General features: G+C 46.8%; 1 protein-coding gene across 8 annotated transcripts in view; it reads right to left on the reverse strand.

Annotated features, from left to right (window-relative positions):
* CALD1 (caldesmon 1) overlaps window positions 1-25,574 on the reverse strand; it is a 184,393-nt gene that overhangs the window by 103,153 nt on the left and 55,666 nt on the right. For all 8 annotated transcript variants that reach the window (XR_013842789.1, XM_079992390.1, XM_079992386.1 and 5 more), the window contains exon 2: window positions 2,938-3,043. The gene's annotated coding sequence lies outside the window, so the exon portion shown is untranslated. The remainder of the gene's footprint in view (window positions 1-2,937; window positions 3,044-25,574) is intronic.

Consider the following 25,574-nt stretch of genomic DNA (forward strand, 5'->3'; position numbering starts at 1 on the left):
TGTCAAGTTTGTGGTCAACCAAGACTCCTGTATCTGAAGAAGTGTGCATGCACACGAAAGCTCATACCAAGAACTAACTTAGTTGGTCTTTAAGGTGCTACTGGAAGGAATTTTTTTTGTTTTGACTATGGCAGACCAACACGGCTACCTATCTGTAACCAAGACTCCTAGATCCTTTTCACATGTACTGCTCTCAAGCCAGGTGTCACCCATCTTGTATTTGTGCCTCTCATTTTTTTTTGCCCAAGTGCAATACTTTACATTTCTCCCTGTTAAAATTCATCTTGTTTGTTTTGGCCCAGTTCTCTAATCTGTCAAGGTCGTTTTGAAGTGTGATCCTGTCCTCTGGGGTGTCCTCTGGGAATCCTGTCCTCTGAGGGAACCACCAAAAGACCCTCGGTGCTGGACCTCAGTGTCCGGGCAAAACGATGGTGGAGACGCTCCTTCAGATATACTGGGCCGAGGCCGTCAAGGGCTTTAAAGGTCAGCACCAACACTTTGAATTGTGCTCGGAAACATAGCCAATGTAGGTCTTTCAGGACCGGGGTTATGTGGTTCTGGCGGCCACTCCCAGTCATCAGCCTAGCTGCCGCATTCTGGATTAATTGCAGTTTCCGGGTCACCTTCAAAGGTAGCCCCATGTAGAGTGCATTGCAGTATCCAAGCGGGAGATAACCAGAGCATGCACTACTCAGGGGAGACAGTCCATGGGCAGGGACACCATTTCCCAGGCTTCACCAAAGCAAGAAACACTTTTGAGTAGCGCTCATGCCTTAAAAATTAGGCCTCTGAAGCTGCTGAAGTCCTCTGTTCCACTGGACCCCCTTCTTCATCATAAGTGTAGTGGGGAAAGAAAGGGGCTTGGCGGCAAGGAAGACTGACTGTATGACTTCAGCCGGCATTGCTGGAGCTGGGGGGAAGCCCATTACAAACCAGAGAAGCAACATAGCTCATAGGTAGAGCTTCTGCCTTACAAACAGATGATCCCAGGTTCAATCCCCAGCACCTCCAGGCCAGGCTAGGAATTGTCTTGCTGTCTGAAACCCTAGAAAGTCACTGCCAGTCAGTGAAGGTAACACTGATCTAAATAGACCAGTGGCTCCAACTCAGCTTCCTATGCTAGGCTCAAATGTTGGGGTGGGGGTGGGGGTTGGGCTTGCCTGGGGGTGGGTGTTTCAGAGACACATAGGCCATTCTGAATGAGCGTCTCCACCCCCATCGTTCTGCCCAGACACTGAGATCCAGCGCCGAGGGACTTCTGGCAGTTCCCTCATTGTGAGAAGTGAGGTTACAGGGAACCAGACAGAGGGCCTTCTCAGTAGTGGTGCCTGCCCTGTGGAACACCCTCCCTTCAGATGTGAAGGAAATAAGCAGCTATCCTATCTTTAAAAGACAAATGAAGGCAGCCCTGTTCAGGGAAGTTTTTAATATTTAATGCTGTACTGTTTTTAACATTTGATTGGGAGCCGCCCAGAGTGGCTGGGGAGACTCAGCCAGATGGGCGGGGTATAAATAACAAATTATTATTATATTATTTCAGTGCCACCACAAAACACGAAGCACCATTTAAATTGATTGTGGATCTATACGCATGAGATGCTCATAAACGATGAGAATAATATATATATATTTAATGCAGGTAAGCTTCCCGAGCACACGATGCCAGCATGCAGGAAGTCAAACAATGGGGAAACAATGAGGCACACAACCATCATTTGCAAACTGATAGTGGTGCTTATCTTCTATAACAGGGGTAATCAACATTGTTGGATTTCAACACCCAGCATTCCTGGCCATTGGCCATGCTGGCTGCTGCTGACTGGAGCTGGAGTCCCACGAAATCTAGAGGGCACCACATTGACCATCCCTGTCCTATGATCAAAACCTTAGATTCCAGACCCCACAATTCTGCACCTGACTACATTTAACACTCCTAAGGAAGGCTGAAATGTTTCGCCCAAGGCTCAGATATTTGAAAAAAAGCTTAGACCATCTTCAACGAAAGGTGCTATTTAAGCTATGTGCCTCTTTTGCCTGACAGCGGAGCAGCTGGTATCCTAACGTCACATTTCATTTGAATCACGCCTGTTTCAAGAGTCAGTCTTGCTTTGAATCAAACTTCTCAAGGTTAGCTTAATGGTGGATGATGCATGACAGCTTTTCTCATCCCCAGAAAACAGCTTCAAAAGACCCAACAAGTGAATCTTTTATAATAATGAAGTGGGTATCTTAATAATGAGGTGAAAATCCTCTGTACTCTTTTTATTATAATGCTGACACATTTCCACAACAGTTTGCAATTATTAAAAAGTCCTCATGAAATTCATCAGCATTTTGCTGCAGATTTCCACTAATATACACGATTATAGACAATTTTACATGCTAGTTTCACTAATATATGTATATTTATGCATAGTATGTGCATTTTGGTACATGTTACTGGAGAACAGCACTGCAAACCTCAGAGAAGTGTGGATTTTGAAGACTGTTCCCTGTTGATCTATTGTTCAGGAAAGAGCAAATTAGGTAGGTTCACCTTTAAATGCAAATGAAATAAAAATTTCTCCTGATTTATAGTCCAAAACATCTGGACTTGATGAAAGCTGCATTTGGAGACCCTTCATCATTCAAGAGGCTGATTCTGCTAATAGAGCAAATGTTTTGCACCTATGTCAAGAACCCAGTGTAATATATTAGAATTATTCTGATTCTACCATTCAAAGCCATTGGATTTGCATGATGGAGAGGGGGAAATGTAGGTTTTCGCAGCACAGAATTTGAATTTTTCTTCTCATTAAGCAGAGTACAAATACCCATGAAAGGTCAGTTTTCCTACAATGGTTTGTTGCAATGCATTGTGTTTTTAAGTAAGAAAAGTGAGAACAAACAACAGTGCAAAAGTAGCACAAATTTCAAAAGCTCATCCATCATACTCACATCGACTCAGCTGGGTAAGCAGGTCAAAGCTGGTCAGTCGCGTGTCAAAGACTGAAGGCTTGAGGTTAGATGACAGAGATTGCTCTGCAGCCTGAGTAGGCTATCGCTGTGGAAAGAAAAGGATTCAAGAGGTGAAGGATACAGTCCACACAGAGCATTTCTGTGTTATTGCACAACTCCCTTGAAGAGGGACAAAAGCAACATAACACTGTCATTTTACAGTCAGGAACTTTTGCAGAACAGACTTACTCCGGCAGCTGCAATATAGATATAGGCTCCCCACACATAAGAGTGTGCAGGTGTGCAAGATTTCTGCTCACAGAAGAGAAGTAATAATAATAATAATAATAATAATAATAATAATAATTTATTATTTATACCCCACCCACTCTGGGCGGCTTCCAACACAATATTAAAATACAATAGTCCTTCAGATATTAAAAGCTTCCCTAAACAGGGCTGCCTTCAGATGTCTTCTAAAAGTCTGAGAGTTGTTTTTTCCTTTGACATCTGATATGAGGATGTTCCACAGGGCGGGCGTTGCTACTGAGAAGGCCCTCTGCCTGGTTCCCTGTAACCTCGCAGTGAGGGAACCGCCAGAAGGCCCTCAGAGCTGGACTTCAGTGTCTGGGCAGAACGATGGGGATGGAGACACTCCCTCAGGTATACTGGACTGAGGCTGTTTAGGGCTTTAAATAAGGAGGACTTTGGCTTATACACACCATTTAAATTGCACACAGTTTCTAGTACTCATGGACAAAGTGAAAACCACTACAAAAACCACCAAAGTCAGGTGAGAAACAATAGCAAGAGAAGCACCCTTCTCTTTTCCTGTCACCCAAAATAGGGTGGCCATGTCTCTCTTTTTTACAAGGTGTAAGTGGCCACCCTGGTCGAAACCCAGATCTTCATTTTTGCTGATGTCAAATTAATCTGACCTCGAGTGACTAGACTGGCCATGATCCTGACAGTAAATCTGGGCTGTGAAGGATGGCAAGACTTGTGACCCCTTAACCCAATCACCCCCACATGTCCTGCAAGCTCTGAGAACAGGAAGAAGATATCTCAGAGGCCTTAAACTACCTGATATGGCAGCTAGCCTTTCTGGAAGAAAGTGCTCACCTTTATTGCCAAACCTCTCCACAATAACAACCTGAGCGGCTTCCTCATCCCTTTCATCTCCTCATCAGCTGCAACAGCCAAAGGAGCACAGCTACTGCTTTGACAAGGATGTCGCTTATTCAAGTCATCTTACTTTTGTTAAAAGATTTTGCTATTTCCTCTCAGCCAGAAAGATTAGGAGCTGTTTATGGTCATGGGTAATTTGAAGAAAAACAATTAACTGAATAATGGCTACTGACTTGGGATCTCACCACAGTTAAAAATGAGCAGCTTTTTTTTTTGTGCACTTCTAATTTTAAAACATTGTGGAACTCGGTCTTAGGCTTGCACACTCCTCCCATACCTGCATAAAGTTTTTTGGTGTGATTCCAGCCCTATGTGCCTTTAACAAAAAGTGTGCAGCTTGCCACAGGGAGCAGTGGTCCTATGGAGGCAGTTTCCAGTGGGCTCCACATGAACGGCATTTTGTCCAAATCGAGTCTTAGTCAAAACAGCCCATGCATCTCTTTGCAAATCTTCACATCTAGGAATGACACAGGCCATTGTAGAGAGGCGTTTCTGCAACAGAATACCCCTGCCGGAGCAATCTGTTTACTGCTGTTAAAAAAAATTACTTACTTCACTGCATTTCCCTAGACATTCCGTTTGCCGTCTAGCTTCAAAAAGCTCTGCTACCAAGAGCTCTAATGACAGCAGGATGTGGAGTTCATTGTGCCTTTCTGGAAAAGCTGAAGAAGTGCTTTTTCTGGGGTTTTCCTATCCAAGTTTTAATATGTGCACAGAATTAGTGCCATAAGGAGACAGGAAATAGCTGTTGGGACAAGAGGCAAATAGAAACTGACTCATTCGAAGCATCACTTGGCAGCCGCTCACACTACCCTAGCTGGCAGAGAACAAAATTACTTCAAAATGGAGAGGCAGAGCAGTCACTTAAAATGAAGATGAATCTCTTTTGCAAGACATTGTGGGGGTTTTTTTGTTCTTATATTTTACCACAAAGGAGTGTGGAATTGGTTGGGTATTATATAGGAAGTGTTAGCAGTGTTAACATGGGCTGTGATATATCTCTGTGTTTACAAATCTTGGGATGGAAGGAAGCACTGTTTTCCATTTCACAATGTGTTGCAGCACTGTTTCCAACAGGCTGCAGTTCGCCTTCTCCCCAAAGCTACATTATTCATTTCACTCACTACTGTAGCAAAATTGCATAAATTACATAATTAATTACATACATTGTGTGATTCATGTTGTCATTATGTTACTCCATTCCATTCATTTCAATGTGAAGGAAACACAATGCAAAAGGAGGGAGGATCACATAATCAATTGTGTATTTTCAGACTGAAAACAACAGCTGCAGAAAATACCAATCATATTTGCAGAATTGATTTCCATTTTGGTCATGGAGAAAATAAGCAGACACCGGCAATTTCTGCTCCCGTTTCAGCTTTCCTTGGAATTCTCCAACACCCCTGAAACACACTCATCTTACTAATTGCTGGCCCCCACCTATCTCAGGAGAAAATGGAAGAGTGCACCAAACTTTTGGAGAGTTACAGCACCTGCTGTGGCTGTAGAGACCAATACAAGAGAGACATGTCTTGTTACAGCTGGGGCAGATGAAGACATCAGTTGTGCTGATGCAGGTGTACTATGACATTTATGCTTTCTGCCTTCCTCCCGGCAGTCATTCCTCCCCTGGTCACTGCTGTGGATACATGATCTGACTTGATTGCCTCCAGGTGCTGCAGCCGTCTGCAAGGGATTGCCACATGGCAGATTTAATGTTCCCAGCCTGGTTGAACAGGCTGCTCTTTGAATGGACAAACATACAGGATCAGTAAGTGAAATCTTTGGGAAAGTTGCTTAGGATCCAGCACCCCAGAGAATCTCTCTGGGCCATTGTAATTTGAGTACAGTGGTACCTTGGTTCTCAAACTTAATCCATTCCAGGAGTCTGTTCGACTCCTGAAACCGGTCAAAACCAAGGCACGGCTTCCAATTGGCTGCAGGAACTTCCTGCACTCAAGCTTTGGACGCTCAGCTTCCAAAAAACATTCGCAAACTGGAACACTTACTTCTGGGTTTGTGGCATTCAGGACAGTGGCGTAGCGTGGGGGGTGCAGGGGGCCCTGGCCGCACCAGGCGCAACATCTGGGGGTTGGGGTTAGAGGGCGCGGGTTAGGGGGTGCAAATTACTTGCCTTGCCCCGGGTGCTGACAACCCACGCTACGCCACTGGTTCAGGAGCCAATTTGTTCGGCAACTAAGCCATTCAGGAACCAAGGTTTCACTGTACTGGGGCTGGGTAGAGAGATAGCCACAAATGCTGTGGTAATGCAACCTAAAATCTTTGTGACACAGACAAAATATAACCACAGGTAGCTTCAGGGTTACCTCCAAGTTTGAGGGCCCCTTCAGAGTGCCCCAGTGGCAGCCGCTGCCCTGCAGTCCATGCCAGGCACTATAGAGCCACCATTTTAATTCCCACAATGCCCCATACTTAGCACTGCTCCAGGACATTGAGGGAAACTAAATGAGCAGCTCAGACCTAGCCACCTAATGGGTCAGCTGGTAGCATTCATTGGTGAGCTCCGCTAAGGTCCTGGAGTCCCCAAGAAGCAACAGCTGATGCCAGCCTGCATGACACAAAACATTTAATATTGCATTACCCCTTAGTGAACAATTGGCCAGCTGTACTGCTAAATAAATGGGAGGCAATGTGAATATATATATATATATATATATATATATATATATATCACATACAGGCTCAGTGCAAATAATGACAGAAATCAGCAAGGGAAAACCAACCAATGAGCTGCTATGATGGAAGAATAGCAGCTGGGAAAACTGAGGTCAACTCAGCTCTGTTATTTTTTAATTAAAAATAAACACTGCATTTGCCATAAGGGGATTGGTTAGCATTCCATCTTGGAGGGAAGGGAAGGGTGAGGGTTTTGTGTGTGTTTTTTTGTTTCATATTATTCTTATCGAAAATTGTGCAGAGCGCACACCCCGCACTCATAAAGCTAGGTGAGCATGCGATATAACATACAACAGACTCCTTTCATGCAGGGCACTTCAGAAACACCACTGCACGGGAGTCCGTTTCCCTCCTGTGGACCATACATAATACTTCCAATCAATGCTGCATTCCTCTATACCCACAAATAGTTTACTTATGATGTGAATTTTCGCTTGTTGTTCCCTTCTGTTTGTCGGCCTTTGATTGATTATCTCAGGAAATAATAATCAGGAAATATATCAGGAAACAGACTCTTTTCGTCAAACTGAATGAGTGGCAAAGGGTTCTTTGGCTCTATCCGCACTATACAATTAAATCAGTATTGCTCCACTTTAAACAGCCATGTCTTCACCCAAAGGGTCCTGGGAACACTAGTTTGTTAAGGGTGCTGAGAGTTGCTAGGAGGCCCCTTATTCCCCATCACAGAGCTACAGTTCCCAGCATTCCCTGGGAAGAGCCACTGATTGTTAAACCTCTCTAGGAATTATGGTCCTGGGGTGGGAATAGGGGTCTCTTAGCAAGCAACTCTCAGCCCCCTTAACAAACCACATTTCCCAGGATTCTTTGGGGGGAAAGACATGACCATTTAAAGTGACATGATACTGCTTTAAATGTGTAGCACAGATGGGGCCTTTGTCTCTCTGCCTTGTAGGGCAAAGGAGTGTGAGACGGGCACTGCAAAAACATAGCCAGATGCCTCAATATGACTGTGACAGATGCTTAAAACCAGCCAATTTCCCCCTCTTTGTCTGCAGGAAACACAAATAGTATTAGTTATTTATGGCATTCCATTATTTTTGCGCTTCTCATGGGAAACTTACTCGTTGCTGAGTGTTAGCTCTTAAACGTTCTCAAGCCTGCACTCAAGTCTATGAACTACACAACCCGCTGCCATCCACCAAAATGTCTTTCCATTGCTCCTTGGGGAGAAAAATGCAAGGAAGGAAGAAGAAGAAAGGAAGTGGGGGCAGAGCTAGACATCTCTTCTCTGCTTCCCAGGATATGCTCATACGCAAGTTCATAAGGGAAGGATGCCAAACACCTTTCAGTATCTGGGAGGCAGCGTGGTATAGTGGTTAGAACACCCCTTGCCAGCTTGTGCTGGACTGTGCCCCATCTGCCCCAGTTAGCACAGTATTTACAGGAGGAACAAAGAACCTGTGGCCTTTAAGGTGCTACTGGACTACAATTCCCAGCATCCCTGGCTATGGGGGCAGGGGCTGATGCAGCCCAGCAGTATCCAGGGGGCCGCAGGTCCCCCGCTGCTATTCTTTTATGTGTTGCTGTTGTGGTTTTAAAAAGTAAACAAATAAATAAAACATTACTTTTTTGGGGGTGGAGTGGGCATTCCTAGAAACTCACAGGTGTGTTCTTGCTTTAAATGAAGGCACTAGGCAATGTGAAAGAATAAAAAAAATAAAAATCAACCGAATTTAAAATACGGTGGTACCTCAGGTTACAGAGGCTTCAGGTTACAGACTCTGCTAACCCAGAAATAGTACCTGAGGTTAAGAACTTTGCTTCAGGATGAGAACAGAAATCGTGCGGTGGGGGAGCAACAGCAGCAGTGGGAGGCCCCATTAGCTAAAGTGGTACCTCAGGTTAAGAACAGTTTCAGGTTAAGAACGGATCTCCAGAATGAATTAAGTTCTTAACCCAAGGTACCACTGTACTACTAAATAGGTTAGGGTGGGGAACCACTGGCCCTTCAGAGGTCGTTGGGCGTCAGCTCCCATCATCCCTAACCACAGGTCATGCTGACTGGGGCTGATGGGAGTTGGAGTCCCAATAAGTTTCTCATCCCTAATTTAGATTCCCCACCCCCCTCAGTTTCACATTGACAGATATTACCAGTGGCGTAGCGTGGGGGGTGCAAGGGGGGCCGGCCGCACCGGGCGCAACATCTGGGGGGGCGCGCTCGCCGCCTCTGGAGTTGCCGAAGAGCCTCGGGCGCAGAGTTTAACTCTGAGCTGCCTGTGATGTGGGGGGCACGACTGTTCCGCAGGGGGCGTGGCGTGGATCTGTACCGTTTGCCGCTTTGATCTGGCGCCTTTTGCGGAGAGCACAAGACGGGCATGTCGCTTTGCGGGAGCCGAGGAGAGGCACCTGGTTCAGTCCCGCGGGGTGCGCTTCTCTTGCGAGCCCCCCCCCAGCCGCCTCCCGCTGCCCACGCCGCACTTCTCCGCCCCCGCCCCTTCTCCTTGCTCTCAGCAGCCGTCTGTGTCTGATTTGAGAGGAGAACAGAGGCAAGGCGGCTGCAGCCAGCGACCCCCCTCCGCCTCCCGCCCCGGGGCTACCAGAAGCCCCCCTCGGCTTTGGCTGGGGACAGAGAGCGCGCCTGCTCTTCCCTGCGTGCCGCTGCCCCATTGGAAGGGCGGAGGAGGAGCTGCAAGCTGGGGTGCGCGCCATGAGCCTCAGCCTTGGGGTTCAGGGGCCAGTGGTGGAACCAGGGCCAGTGGTGGAAGTGCGGCGCTTTCCCCGGGTTGCTGGGCGCGGGGAGCCCTCGGGGCGCGGGAAGAGGCAGCGCTCCTGGCTGTAGGTCTGAAGCCCGGCTGCTGCCCGCCTCTCGCGGCGGGAGGGAGTTGCGCTGCCGCCGCCGCCCGCAAGGAACCAGCCACTCGCTGCCCGCGAGACTCCTCTCTGGCCGGCCTGCCAGCTGGGCTCATCCTCCTTGCCAGCACAGGCAGCGGGCTCTGCTCCCGGGGGACCTCCCGGGGGAGCGCAGCAAAGGGGTGCCCTTCTCAGCCTCCCCAGCAAAGGGGCACAAGCAAAGGGCACGTCCCGGCACCGTGGTCGTGCCCTTTGCTCCGCTGCGAGCCACGCTGCCGCTCACCTTCGCCTTTCACAACAGCCCCGCAGGGTAGCCCAGGCTGCGAGGTCAACCCAGCGAGAACTCTCCGAGGCTTCTCTCGGGCCCCAGACCAGCCCTCCAGCTCCGCAACGGTCAGTCTCTTGAGTCCGTTGCCAGGCCATGGAGGGCCAGCAGCCAAGCCTGACAAGCGCAGAATATAGAGGCTTGGTGGGGGGGCGCCACGGCGTGGGGCGCAAATTACTTGCCTTGCCCCGGGTTAGGGGGCGCAAATTACTTGCCTTGCCCCAGGTGCTGACAACCCACGCTACGCCGCTGGATATTACACCACCATTATCACTTCTTTGGCTGAGCTCAGCACACCCAAACATCTCTTGAAACCCGGCGCTATGTTCCCAAACTCACAGAAATGGATTAGGAGCATAGGAAGATAGAAGGATACTGCCTTATACCAAGTCAAACCATTGAGCTATCTAACTCAGTACTGTCCACACTGACCGTCAGGCAGGTGGTCTCTCCCAGCCCTACCTGCAGGTGCCAGAGATAACACCTGGGACCTTCAGCCACACTGCTGAGCTATGGTTCCTCCTCTTGGTATCTTTCTGCCCTTTCAAAGACCTATAGCAGGAAGTAGTTCGGGAGCTGGGATTCTAAGCTCCTGACCTATGCAGCGTCTATTTCTTGAATGCCAACACACACCACTGAATGAAGTCTCAAAGTAATTATCAGGAAAACAATGGCATTATTCTTCTCAAGGCAAGCCATCCTCTCTCTCTCTCTCTCTCTCTCATATTTCTCTCTGTCTCACGAGTGCTGTTCAGCAGAAGTTCTCCAGAATGATGATCGCTCTGGGATGCCTTCGCAGGAATTTGGAATGCCTGACTGAAAGTTTCCAAATAGTCCCCCTTTGACTTTTTCCCATCCACTTCAATAGTGCAGCGAAATGCTTCAAATTCTTCCTCTGAACTGCAGAAATGATGTCTGTATGTGACAATGTGTCACATCCACTCGCCTGGCAAGGGATACAGCGGAGATAAAAGGCTGCTTCTCCCCTTCTTTTCTCGCTTTTAATGGTGCCTTGGTGTCAACTGGATCTCCAGTTACACATTTATTTGGCTTGAAATTAATACCGGAGTTGAATCTAACACGTACACTTTCTGTTCATTTACAAGAGCTAGAGCAATGAATGCTTGTTTATTACACTGCAACAGAGCTAGCCCATGACATTTTGGCACCTGAGGCAGATACCAGAATGACATATTCCTTACTTTCCTTGTCAAGGAAGAAGCGGGTGAGGGAGAATCTACATCAGGATGGGGGGGGGGGGATTGACATCAGAATCTGCTGCCCTGGTGGATCTGCCGCCTGAGGCAGTTACCTCCCCTTGCCTTATGGGTGGACCAGCCCTGCACTGAAGGTTTCCTTTCACTAAATCTGGGCCGGGGTTCATGCAAACAGGCACCCTCTAGGCCATGGGTAGGCAAACTAAGGCCCAATCGCCTTCTAAATCTGGCCCGTGGATGGTCCGGGAATCAGCGTGTTTTTACATGAGTAGAATGTGTCCTTTTATTTAAAATGCATTTCTGGGTTATTTGTGGAGCCTAGGAATTCATTCCCCGCCCCCCCCCAAAAATACAGTCCGGCCCCCCACAAGGTCTGAGGGATAGTGGACCGGCCCCCTGCTGAAAAAGTTTACTGACCCCTGCTCTAGGCCACAGATAGGAGAGCCCATGGCCTTCCAGACATTATTAGAATCCAATCTCCATAATCCCTGTCTGTCACTCCTGGAGTCAACATCTGAAGGGCCACAGGTTTCCTATGACTGTTCTAGGCTGAAAACAAATCCAACTTTGACTCCACTTCTATTTGCATGTTAATTTGGGAACAATAAATTGAGATTATATACTACTTCCACAAGCCCCCCCTGACCACAACATGCAAGTAGGGCAGCAGCAAGTATCTAGCACCAGGAACTCTAGGAGTCAGTCCTGTATCACAGTAGCAGTTTTGCCAGAAGAGGGAGCTACTGATAATTGCTCTTGGGCACTACCCAGCCAGATGGCCAGAAGGAGGTACCTCAGTTTAGTGACCCGGCACTTTTCAGGTGACCTAAGCGATGTGGTATAAATCCACAAACCTTAGCCAACCTCTGCAGTCTGAGCAGCTTCTTTGTATATAGAAATCTAGTTGCATCATACAAGCTGCCTACTTGCCTGCGACCAAGCTACCTCCTGGTTTACCAACAGCACCTCCAGACTGGGAGAAGGAGGTGTTGGAAGTAGAAGAAGCAACAGGGTTTAGTTAGCAGGAAGAAGCTATGGCAGAGAGCAGTCCTAATTCAAAGGCTGGAGAGGAGGAGGGCCAGGAGACAGAGATGAGGCCGGCTGCTGAAGAATCCAGGGAGTCTCCCCCTCCTGTTGCAACCATCTCTACCCACCCCCCACCTCCGGTCTCCAAGAACACACAGAGAAATGAAAAGAGCAGAGGAGAGATTGGTTGCACACAGGCGCAGTCTCCAATTGCTTGGGGGGGGGGGACCCTGGAGAGGAGGTAGCTGTAGGAAGGACCATCAGTCCTCGCAACTGCCTCACTGGGGCAAGACCTACTGGGAAGAGTTGCTGGAACCACGAGGCCTGAGCTGTTTTTGTGTCTTTGTATGAAGAGTTGACTTCACTGACACCATGTTTTTTATATCTGACCTGCACCTGACTCCAGCTCCTGACAGCGAAGGGGGATAAAATGGAGAGGCAGCAAAGTGTTGCACGTCACCTTGAGCTCCTTGGAGAAAAGGTGGGAGATATATATATATATATATATATATATAATGAATAAGTAAGCATCTGGAACGTCACAGGTTTCCCCACCCAACAGAGACACCAAATAGAGTCCCATCTGTTTTTGCTACCTGACGGATTGACTGTACAGATGCAAACACGGCTTCCCTCTTTCAAACGACTTTCAGGAATGCCCAAGCTGAACCAAAATGTCTTCTGCAATAGCAATTTCTTCAAATGACATTCCTGCCTGACATTGCAGGCCACTGATGGTAACAATTAAGGCAATTGCATATGAGAAAATATGGGTCTAATGTCACTGCAATTAACATATGGCAAATAGCACTGTGCTATTAGTCTATCATAAGGACTGTACATCTGATTCCTGTTTTCACTGGAACGAAGCTATTTTGGCTGGAGTGAGTCCAATATCTCTGCCTTTTTTGGCATAGAGAGCGTTTGTTCCATTTTTGGATGAGCAAAACTAAAAAACTTTCTACTGCCGTTAGGGAAGACTGAGATTCTTGCACATCTGACACAGGTCATAGCCATGAACCTTGAAAGGAGATTCATTCATCATTTTTACAGCAATACAACTTGAAACTACGAGCAAAAATAAATCAAGAGTTTGTATTTCTTTCATGGTGGTGCAGTTCCTGTGCAGGCAGCAGGGTACAGATGTATTAATCAAAGAGGGACCAGAGGTTTTCTCACAGAAGAAAAGGAGTGAGTTTTCAGGCTGTATTGGGTTTGAGGAGGCAGGGCATAGTTAATTTGCTATGTCTCAATACAGTACAGGAAGTTACCCAGTAAACCCGGGGTGAGCAATCTCCAACCCCTGAGGCCATTTCCCCCAAACCATACACATCTGTCAAGCAGCTGACATCACTGGGTGATGTGAGTGGGGCGGGGAATGTGCTGGCGAAGTAGGCCACTGCTACCAACAGCATTGAACCCTTTGCTCATCAGCTGTTGAGCAGAGGCTTCAACCCTGCTCCATTTGGTTGCATGTGGCCAGAGCATAGTGTGGGGCTGTTTGAAAGCCCTTTTGCAAACAGATCCACACTGCTCTTCAAAGCTATGGTTTTCAGAGCTTCAAAGAGCAGCATACGGTTGTTTGGAAAAGGGCTTTCAAACAGCCTCACTCTGTGCTTTGACGTTCCAACCACTGGGGCTTCAAACCGCATCTTCAAGTGATGACATCAGGTGATTGACACCTTTGGTGTCAAAACTTGTCTCCTAGAAGTGAGGAAATAAGGATCTGGCCCACTGACCAGAAAAGGTTCCCTACCCCTTCTGTAAACAGCTACTCCTGGAACTCTCTACTTCTCCAGGAAATGGGGAGTATGGATCAAGTGTCTGTGTTTGTCACTGCTCAACCTAGTTTTCACAAAATCACAGAATTGTAGAGTTGGAAGAGACCATGAGGGTCATCTAGTCCAACCCCTGCAATGTAGGAATCTTGTGCCCAAGGTGAGGCTTGAACTTACAACTCTCAGATTAAGAAGCTCATGTTCATGGCCCTCAGTCAGCTGCAAACAGAGCAGGTGAAACCTCTATGCAGTCTGCTCTCCTCGGCAATCTGCAGTCCCTTCCTCTCTCCAACCATTGCCATATAAATATGCCCTGAGAAGGCAAAACCATTAACAACTCTCATTGGAAATTTATTCCTCTGTTGCAATCAGCCTTGAAGGCCTCTGAATCGCTAGCCCTTTTTTTGCATGGGGGGGGGGGGATGACAAAAACCCCTTAACAAAATGGAATGTCAAGTAAGTAAAGCGCCAACTGAGCCAAGAGACCTTGAAGCAGCTTAGTCAATTCCCAACAACATCTCTCGATACGCCAAGAATAGCAAACACATTCCAAGGACAAATGGGGAAGATGCAAAACAACAGATATGGCCTGCCTCTCACTGTAGCCCCTGATCCAAGCGAGGAAGCTAGCAACACAGGGCTAGAGAGAGACTGTAGTATATATGGGAGAGGCCAACATATTCTGAGACAGACCCTGCACAGACTTCTCTAAGCTAGGGTTGGGCAGACCCAGCAAGATTCACAAACCAGAGCAGGTGCCAAATGCCATCAGCACAAACACGTGCTTAGAATTCTGGAGCCAGGTGCTGCTCATAGTTCTTTCTTCCTATGCAGATCCACTGCTGGTTGTCTTTTAAGCTTTTGTCTTCAGAACAGAGGAGGGGCAAGGAAAAGCATGGCAGTACTTCTTGCTGCTTTTGCTAAACAACTGAGCATCAGGAAGGAACCCATGCAGGGCCAAGGTCAGAGGTTGTCAACGTTAGGCACCCCCCAACAACCTGTGGACCCCACTGCTGCTTTCTGTGGGCTCCTGGTTCTGCTGCTTGATAAAGTGACCATTTACGTGTCACCCCAAAAGTGGGACTACACCACCAAAAAAAGAGAGGGCAGCGATTTGCATCACATGTGCATTATGCTAACATTTACATACACAGATTTAGAAATAATCACTTCAATTTAATTACACATTTAGAAATAATTACATTATGGGAAGATAAATGTTATGATCGGGGGAGTGGTGTACCTGCCCAGTTTGCTGCCCAGGTGATGATAACTGATGGTTGATGAAGTTGCTGATGGGCAACTTCATGGTCCTTCCTGCTCTCCTCTTTAAAAGTTATTTAAACTGGATTCAGACTAGACAGTCCTTCAACCGGGCCAGTTCAAGACTGTTCAGTCCCTGGGTCAAAAAGCAAGATGGCGCTTCCCACCCCAATCCATTACAGAAGCCAACTGGACTGGAAGTTGAGTCTCACTTCAACACTGGTGATGGGACGGTACTCCTAAAGGCAGAATGCTAGCATGTAGGGAGCAGACCACATGGCACATAGATCTCTGTCCTCTAAAACCTGGCTGCCACCACTTGTGCCAAAGCTCCTGCTGTCTAAGGCAGCTGCCTCACGCCAGCGAATGATAGGGGCAGTCCTGTCCTTCAAATAGAGGACAATTTCAAGCAAATGATGGCCCTTTGTAAAGTTGTTGTTGTTGTTGTTTAGTCGTTTAGTCGTGTCCGACTCTTCGTGACCCCATGGACCAGAGAACGCCAGGCACTCCTGTCCTCCACTGCCCCCCGCAGCTTGGTCAGACTTTGTAAAGTAGGGCATGTGAAAACAATGTGTAAAAACGTGTATGTTAGGAGTAAACCACACACACACAAAAAGCACCAATTTTCAAGACATTGTTGCGGGGGGAGAGTTTGCAAGCTGATACAGAAATGGGGAAAGCAGAACTCAAGATTAGAAACAAACAAGTCCACCCCTACTTGGGGGTGAGACAGATGGCCTCAACATCCACTTTATGCTTCCATATGTTCTTTTGAACATATGAAGAAGGCCCAGCAGATAAATCCCCAGCATATCCTCATCTTTGATGACATTGGGATTGCCAGGGTTTCTAGTGGCCTAGCCCTCCCTCCATTAACATGAAAAAGGGGGAAACTGAACAAATGAGATTTCTGTGTTAATCTCTGAGCTCTCATGCTAACCATAAAGCTCCCATACATTTTCCTCTTTTTGAAGTGCCCACTTTCAATGTTGTGTTAATAAAAAAAAAATTGCCTATAAATATTTTGTGTAAAATAAGTAAATAAATATTTGCATTGTAGTTAAAGTCTGCCATTTCAACAAGCTATTGGCTTGGGCTTCCCTGCTTCTCCTTGGACCATTGGACTGAAACTAAAAGAATGTGTTATGTTATGAACCTATTAAGGTTTCAGTTTCAGAAGAACACTTAAACTCAGTTCTCAAAATAAATATGCAAGCAAAAACACGAATTAAAATCCATACATTATTTTGCAAGAAACTCAAATTAATGAACGAGCCCAATGAATTAATTGCTTGTGACAGCCATTAGAAAATAATAAGACACGGACAACCCTTTTTCTATCCCACTCTGTTTCACTATGGAAACTTCATATTTCCATATAAATCACACATGTCTCTTTTTTGCAAGTATTAAATTTTTTAAAATAAAAAAAACTGCAATTAGTGGTAAACCTAAATTTTATCCTATGCTATAAATAATGCTGCTAGTTTGCCCCATGAATCTTGCTGTTCGTTCAAACCCATAAATTTCCCTTGAGAACTACCTGGCTTCTGCTACGGTCCATAAAAAGGGGTTTCGATCGTTATGGGTTTTGTTGGTGCCCAAGTAAACAGCCAAAGGATTGCCTCATTGGGACATACCTTCAGAATGAATCAAGATTGCCCAGAACAGCCCACCACATATGGACATTTAGCAGTTTATATTTAGAAGCCAGAGTCCTGGCTGGACAAGGTGCTCACTACTTCACAATAAGTTGCTGGACTCTTCTAGTACTTCTGGGGGAGAGGCCAAGATTTAGTGCAGGGGTTGCCAGTCTCTGGACCCATGGGCACTTATGGGTTTCCTTCTCTCTTCCCTGTACCACATTTCTACCCTCCCCACCTACCCCAGACAGAAAGAAAACATTTGCACTTGCACACACACACACACACACACACTGGGTTCTGTCTCATGTTAGCCATGCTCAAAGCAGATTCATTGAAATCAATCGACATTACTAAATTTAGTCCATTCATCTCAATGGTTCTACTCTAGGTAGTGCCTATAGTTGGATTCAACACTTTGCTTTTCCGTGGGGGTCAAGATTAGACTCAAATCCAGTAGAATTAAAATGGATTTGCATGATTTTTCCATGCAACCTCCACACTCGCCAAATCAAACTGAAACTTTAATTGGTGACTGCACTTAAAAAAAACAAACCCATCACATTACTAGAGCTTGCCAGCACCATAAAACCATTGAGCCAAGGCATGAGATGACAACAAGACCAACAGAAGACCATCTGCAGACACAGAGGTGACCTACGATTTCATGCTGGTTTTCAGGATATTCTTGTAAAAATTATGAGGCCTCATCAGGGTCTGTGCCTTGGATCCATGTCTTTATGCCATGGCAATGTTAAAAAGTGCAGGATCCATGATTTTCAGAGTTCAGACAATGGAGACACATGTGATCTGTGATTTGAGGGGGAATGAATTAAAAAAAAACATGCAATTTCAATAGGCTCTCTTTTCTTTGATCCAACTTGTGTGTGCCTGCTCTTTTTCTCTCTGGCACTGCATGTTTTTTTTAATTCCACCTCACAGTGAAGGGAGCTGTGTGCAGGGATGTAGAGGCTCTGCAGATACCAGGGGAAGTTCTCAAAGACACCATTGTGCTGGTGGGTGACCCCAGACTTAGTCGTTAGATGCACCCTTTTCATGAAGGCTCCTGGGTTCAACCCCTGGTGTCTCCACATAAAAAGGACTGAGTAGGAGGGGAAGGGAAAAACAATCCCTGCCTGAGACCCTGGAAAGCTTCTGCCTACCAGAGTAGATAATACTAGGTTGGGTGGACAATACTTTGGTAGGAGTAGTTTCCATGGTGCCTTGTAGATGCTGTTGGGCTACCACTTGCACCCTTCCCAACATTTGGCCATACTGCTTGGGGCTGATGTTGGACTACAGCTCCTATCAGCTCCATCCCCCATGGCTGATGGTCAGTGCTGATGAGAATTGTAGTCCATCATTGCCTGGAGGGCACCACATTGGCTACTTCTGGCCTAGGGCAACTTCCTACATTCCTGTGACCGCTGCATTCCTGGAGTAAATATAAAGCAAACTTTAAATTTATAAGTACAGTGGTACCTCAGATTAAGAACTTAATTCGTTCTGGAGGTCCGTTCTTAACCTGAAACTGTTCTTAACCTGAAGCATCACTTTAGCTAATGGGGCCTCCTTCTGCCGCCACACCGCCGGAGCACAATTTCTGTTCTCATCCTGAAGCAAAGTTCTTAACCTGAGGCACTATTTCTGGGTTAGCGGACTCTGTAACCTGAAGCGTCTGTAACCTGAAGAGTATGTAACCCGAGGTACCACTGTAAAATAATACACGCGGACTGAAAACATGGCCATAGGGGAAAAAACAGAAATAGCAGGATTCACTGTGGTCACTAGCTTTGTTCTTGCACACATAGAGATGAGACGTGCTCCACATGTTTCTACTTGGTTGGTTTGTTCTGGATTGCCCTTGGGGTTTTGGACATGACTTTTCTTTCCTAGGGTTTTGAATTTTCCTGAATAGTTAAATTTTTGTTGTTATGTAAACTATAAAGAACCACAGGGTATCTACACACGCTCTGTAAGCCTATGGTTTTTTTGCTTTCCAAGTTCCATCTGTAGGCAGGCGGAGCTTGGAATCCTTGAAGGGTGGCCAGGTCCTCAGAGTGTGCAGATATGCTTTCATTTGGGCAGTGGAGGAATGGAATGAATTCAGCACCCCCTCTTCTACAAGCCACAAGCAAACCCTGAAAATTCCACATTCCACATGCCTCAGGAAATGAGGAGATATGTCTCCACGGGGTTCATTTATTGGGTGCTTCCAGGCAGACACTTTTAGGGGGTGGGATTCAACTACATACCTGCAAATTCAGGCCGTGCAATTATAGCTGATGGGGAGGTTTTGCCCGGCAACCCCACTTTTTCCAATAAGGAAGGGAAAAGGTAAAGGGACCCCTGACCATTACGGCGCTCATCTCACTTTATTGGCCGAGGGAGCCGATATACAGCTTCCGGGTCATGTGGCCAACATGACAAAGCTGCTTTTGGCGAACCAGAGCAGTGCATGGAAACACCGTTTACCTTCCCGCCGGAGCGGTACCTATTTATCTACTTGCACTTTGACATGCTTTCGAACTGCTAGGTTGGCAGGAGCAGGGACCGAGCAACAGGAGCTCACTCTGTCGTGGGGATTCGAACCGCCAACCTCCTGATCGGCGAGCCCAAGAGGCTCAGTGGTTTAACCCACAGCGCCACCTGCGTCAATAAGGAAACTGATGAGGAAATACACAGTATGGGACAACACATGCTCTTTGTGATAATTTTCAAGGTGGAGCTTTGTTTTTGATGTTTACATAGTTTTTGATGTTTATATAGTTTTTCTTTTCATTTTTGGATTTAAAATTGGGGCTCCTAGTAAGAAAGGTACCCATTCCTTGTGAGATGAAGAGATATCTTCTCACACCAACGATACTCCTCAATCATTAGGAACATATATAGGTGGATTAATGACGGGTAAGCAGACCATATGGTGATTTGCCTGCATGGTGCAGGTGTCGCACATCTTCTAGATAGCCTGTTAGGAGGAGGGAGTGGTTGTGGTGCATCTTCATACAGTGCATAGTTGAACACCACATAGCCCATAGTTTTGGAACTCGTTCCCACAAGTCATAGTAATAGCCACCAACGTGGAAGGCTTTCAGCATGGAAGAAAAGGCTATCAATGACTAGTAGCCATGATGGCTGTGTGGGAATCACAACTGGGTAGAGGACGGTTGCACTGATGTCTAGATGGGCCTTTGGTCTGATCTAGCAGCGCTCTTCTTGTGCTAGACTGAACCCAAGGTCAGTCAAATCATTTTGGTAGCTGAGGCAGACGCCTCTTCCCCATCCCTTCTGAAAACTTTGCTTAGGCCTGCCTTGTGGAAGACAAGCATTGTCTGCAACCTAAGCATTCCTCCCCTTTTGTAGCATACCGCACCGCACCACATATTTTCTGCATAACAAGAGCAAACGGTCCAGGCTCCTCCTTGACCTGATTCACTGGGGCAGGCCATAGAGAGGGGCAGGAATGATTCAGATCTGACTGATAAAAATCAAGTGTGAGGCATGAACTAATGAAAAAATATCAGGACCTTGTTGATGCAACGTGGTAATCAGTGTCCTTGCAACGTGGATATGGCGAGGAGGATGACAGCTTTGGAGCCAGTAAAATACTATGATCCAATGCTCCTTGCAGCTCCAATGTATACACAGAGCTTCCTCATTTTCACCAGCGTTTAGCTTGGTTCTGTGTCTGCATCATGAACTGCAGGAAGCCGCCCTAAAATTGTCCTTTTCTAGCCCAATATTGTCTACTCTGGCTGACAGTAACTCTCCAAGACCCAGGCAGAGGGTCTTTCCCATCATCTGCTACTAGCCCTTTAAACTGGAAATACTAGGGACCGAGGTGGTGCTGTGGGTTAAACCACAGAGCCTAGGACTTGCCGATCAGAAGGTCAGTGGTTCGAATCCCCGCGATGGGGTGAGCTCCCGCTGCTCAGTCCCTGCTCCTGACAGCCTAGCAGTTCGAAAGCAAGCTGTACGCCGGCTCCCTTGGCCAATAAAGCGAGATGAGTGCCAGAACCCCAGAGTTGGTCACGACTGGACCTAATGGTTAGGGGTCCCTTTACCTTTACTAGGGATCAAACCTTCCACTTGCAAAGCATTTACTCTACCACTGAGCTATGATTTGTCCCCTATGGTAAAGGGAGGCTGTACACAGAGACTTTCTGCTGAGCATGTTATCTGTGCTGGCACCATGGACAGTTGCCCCAAATCATTCACACAGCCATCCAGCCTGTTGTTCACTAACTTGGCCTCCCCATCCTCAAGAACCAGCTGCATCACGAGTCACAGCCAATTAACAACATGGACCTAGAATGGTAATGAGGGTAAGATGTGCCAGCATTTCATACTCTTGTTATGCACTTATGTTTTATATTAAAGTTTTTTATGTTTATGTTAATTCCAATCCTTTGCTGCGCACACACCCTTTTATTTAGCAAATTGTGATTTCACTGAAAATCTAAGTGGGAGTTCTCCCCCTACATCCCACACAAAGTGAAGCAAATAGGAAATCTACATATTGCAACAGGAATCCTGTAACACCATTTTAATGCTCTTTCACTCGGCAGAATCAGGCAATTTTTGTTTTGTTTTTGGAGTTGCTTCATTTTCCCTTGTTAATTTTTCTTTTAAAACTACTTTTGATGCTTAAAAACTCTAAATAAGTTCTATGGAAGCATAGAAACAAGGGCATTTGCTTTGACAAAGCCACCTAATAATTTATCAAGTTAGAGAAGTTCTACCCATTTCACAGCAACCATTCTGTGGCAGAAGATTGCCAATTTTGTGCCATATAAGCAACTGTCTGCAACAGACTTGTACAAAGCAAGCAGACAGAACTTTTCACAGTGCAAGAATGGAAGGGGTAACCCTCCTCCTTTCTTTCACTAATAATCTTGCAACTGCTGTCTGAAAGTAATCAGCCCCTACTTTGTTCCAGCTGTGAATGAATGGGATAGCTCAGACCATAACTCGATTCATGTTTAAAACCCAGTGTGGTTGAAAGAACATTGTGAAGAAGAGAGAAAATCAAGTCCCTACTAAGTCACAAGATTTGCTTTGGGTAAATCATTAGCTCTTTTCCGGTCAGATGTGGTGGGTCAGCAATGCAGTGGCAGGTTCTGCTCCCAACCTAAGCGTGTTTATTATATCTAAACAAAGTCCACATATGTACAAATTTCTGGCATGCGTAGATTTTGATGATCTGTAACACCCATCAGGGGATGCGGGTGGCGCTGTGGGTTAAACCACAGAGCCTAGGACTTGCCGATCAGAAGGTTGGCAGTTTGAATCCCCGCGACGGGGTGAGCTCCCGTTGCTGGGTCCCAGTCCTGCCAACCTAGCAGTTCGAAAGCACGTCAAAGTGCAAGTAGATAAATAGGTACCGCTCCTGCAGGAAGGTAAATGGCGTTTCCATGCGCTGCTCTGGTTCGCCAGAAGTGGCTTAGTCATGCTGGCCACATGACCCGGAAGCTGTACGCCGGCTCCCTCAGCCAATAAAGTGAGATGAGTGCCGCAACCCCAGAGTCGGCCACGACTGGACCTAATGCTCAGGGGTCCCTTTACCTTTTACCTTTAACACTCATCAGAACAAGCAAGCCTAGCCAATGAGCAGGGTTAATGGCAGTTGTGGTTCAGCAACATCTGAAGGAGCACTGGTTCCCCACACCCACCCTAATGTATGCATGCTGTTTGTGCCAGAGTTTCCCACTGCAATGCTGCTCCCTTGCACCACCACCACCCCACACGGTGCTTTTGCCCCACATGAATCTCATGCTATGACCTTCAACCATTAATTTCAAATATGATGTCTTTAATGTAAGTGTTCCGTTCATCCTTCAAACAAACTCGGAGAAACACTAATATTTGCATTTTGCAAATGAGAGTGCTGAGATCTAGGGCTTCCTTTCGAGTCAACCTATAAGGTCAAGAGGGGATCTCAGGTTCAGGGCAAACTTGAGTCTCCATATCCCCACCCAGGCTTTTGCTGTGGGCTCCTTATCTTTTTGCTGCAGGCTCCTTATCTTGCACAGGTGACTGTGGCCAGCAAAATGCAGGGTCGGTTAGTAGAATGACATTCTAAGCCATAAGCAAATCTGCCTTTTCTTTAGAGCATGACATTCAATTATCGTTATCTCCCCATGTGTAGCTGCACGCTCAATTAATAGCTGTAAAACCAAATCTTCCTTCGTACCTAAATTATCTTAGTGCCTTGCCAAGGATTTGATTTGATTTGCTAAAAAGATTGGAACAGCATAAAGCACAACAGTACAAAGAGCACATTTTGCTCTCCACCGAGGGTGAATTGGGTAGCAGCTTTGGACGGTAGAACCATTCGCAAGGTACAGTGAAGTCCTCTGAACCTATAAACCAGAATTACCAGGTCTTTCACTAGAGTTGTTTAACACACACACACACGGAGGTAGCATATTGGGAAAATGATGACAAAATGCACCTTCCACTGCACATGTTTCCATGTGTTTTTAAGGGGTCCTTCTTAGGGCTTTGGATGCAGTCTTCTGTTCGTGCAAGCTTCTGCTTCTCACAGCCAGAAGGGGATTGCAAAAGCTTGTCTTGTGAAGAGACTGTAGATAAACATTATGGGGCCAGCCTGTCTATCAGCATCTACTCAGGTGCCCACAAAAGGTGTCACCAAATATCCCTTTAAAAATCCACAATGCACAATGTTGGCTCTTCCTATTCACTTCTTGTTTGCACTGCCTCAGCCTCTCCTACATTGAAGACGCACCCTTAAACAAACTCGCAGCTCACTGGATGCCAGGACTGGACCCTTCTGCTCTGAACAGAGGAGATGTGAAAATAACCTTAAAAAACCATCTTTAGACCCGGCCAGTATGGCCAACTATCGCCCAGTCTCAAATCTTCCATTCTTGGGCAAGGTAATTGAGCGTGTGGTTGCTGAACAACTCCAGGCACGCCTGGAGGATGCGGACCATTTGGATCCCTTCCAATCGGGATTCAGGCCTCATCATGGGATTGAAACTTCCTTGGTCGCGCTGGTTGATGATCTCCGGCGAGCTAGGGACAAAGGTGAGAGTTGTTTCCTAGTTCTGCTGGATCTCTCAGCGGCCTTTGATACAATCGACCATAACATCCTTCTGGACCGTCTAGAGGGGCTGGGAGCTGGGGGCACTGTTATACAGTGGTTTCGCTCCTTCCTCCTGGGCCGTGTTCAGAAAGTGGTGGTGAGGGATGAGTGTTCAGACCCCTGGGCCCTCACTTGTGGGGTGCCTCAGGGTTCCGTCCTCTCCCCCATGCTTTTTAACATCTATATGAAGCCGCTGGGAGAGATCATCAGGGGGTTTGGACTGGGTGTCCATCAATATGCAGATGATACCCAGCTCTACCTCTCTTTCAAATCAGCACCAGTGAAGGCGGTGAAGGTCCTGTGTGAGTGCCTGGAGGCGGTTGGAGGATGGATGGTGGCTAATGGATTGAGGTTGAATCCTGACAAGACAGAAGTACTGTTTTTGGGGGACAGGGGGTGGGCTGGTGTGGAGGACTCCCTGGTCCTGAATAGGATAACTGTGCCCCTGAAGGACCAGGTGCGCAGCCTGGGAGTCATTTTGGACTCACAGCTGTCCATGGAGGTGCAGGTCAATTCTGTATCCAGGGCAGCTGTCTACCAGCTCCACCTGGTACGCAGGCTGAGACCTTACCTGCCTGCGGACTGTCTCGCCAGAGTGGTGCATGCTCTAGTTATCTCCCGCTTGGACTACTGCAAAGTGCTCTACGTGGCGCTACCTTTGAAGTTGACTCGGAAACTACAACTAATCCAGAATGCGGCAGCTAGACTGGTGACTGGGGGCGGCTGCCGAGACCACATAACACCAGTCTTGAAAGACCTACATTGGCTCCCAGTACATTTCCGAGCACAATTCAAAGTGCTGGTGTTGACCTTTAAAGCCCTAAACAGCCTCGGCCCAGTATACCTGAAGGAGCGTCTCCACCCCCATTGTTCTGCCCGGACGCTGAGGTCCAACGCCGAGGGCCTTCTGGCGGTTCCCTCATTGCGAGAAGCAAAGCTACAGGGAACCAGGCAGAGGGCCTTCTCGGTAGTGGCGCCTGCCCTGTGGAACGCCCTCCCATCAGATGTCAAAGCGATAAATAACTACCTGACATTCAGAAGATATCTTAAGGCAGCCCTGTTCAGGGAAGTTTTTAATCTGTGATATTTTAGTGTATTTTTGGTTTTTATGGAAGCTGCCCAGAGTGGCTGGGGAAACCCAGCCAGATGGGCGGGGTACAAATAATAAATTTAAAAAATTAAAAAAGAGGTTGCCAGTCAGAGTAAACAGTAGTGAGCTAGACAGACTAATGGCTCAATTTGATATAAGCTGGTCCTTTCACCAACCATGAAAACAAGAAGGTAGAAAACAATCACCATGGGGAAAGCAGGCTTGTATTTCACCCAGAGACTGAAGATTGGTTCTACACATTGCTGAAGGCCATAAATTATCTTCCTTGATCCCTTCTGATCTAGTCCCCTCCTTCCTTGCATTCTTCATAATGCGCATCCATCACATGGCAGAATGATTCATCTTAGGCGCTGTCTTTGTATAAACTTCCCCTACCCCTCCGAAGGGTTTATCCCCTCCTCATTCTGATGCCCATGTAATCTAATCTCCCAGAAGCACCTTATCAGTGACTGCATGCAGGAAACATG

Source organism: Podarcis cretensis (genome assembly GCF_951804945.1).
Source record: "Podarcis cretensis genome assembly, chromosome: 10".
Taxonomy (NCBI): Eukaryota; Metazoa; Chordata; class Lepidosauria; order Squamata; family Lacertidae; genus Podarcis; species Podarcis cretensis.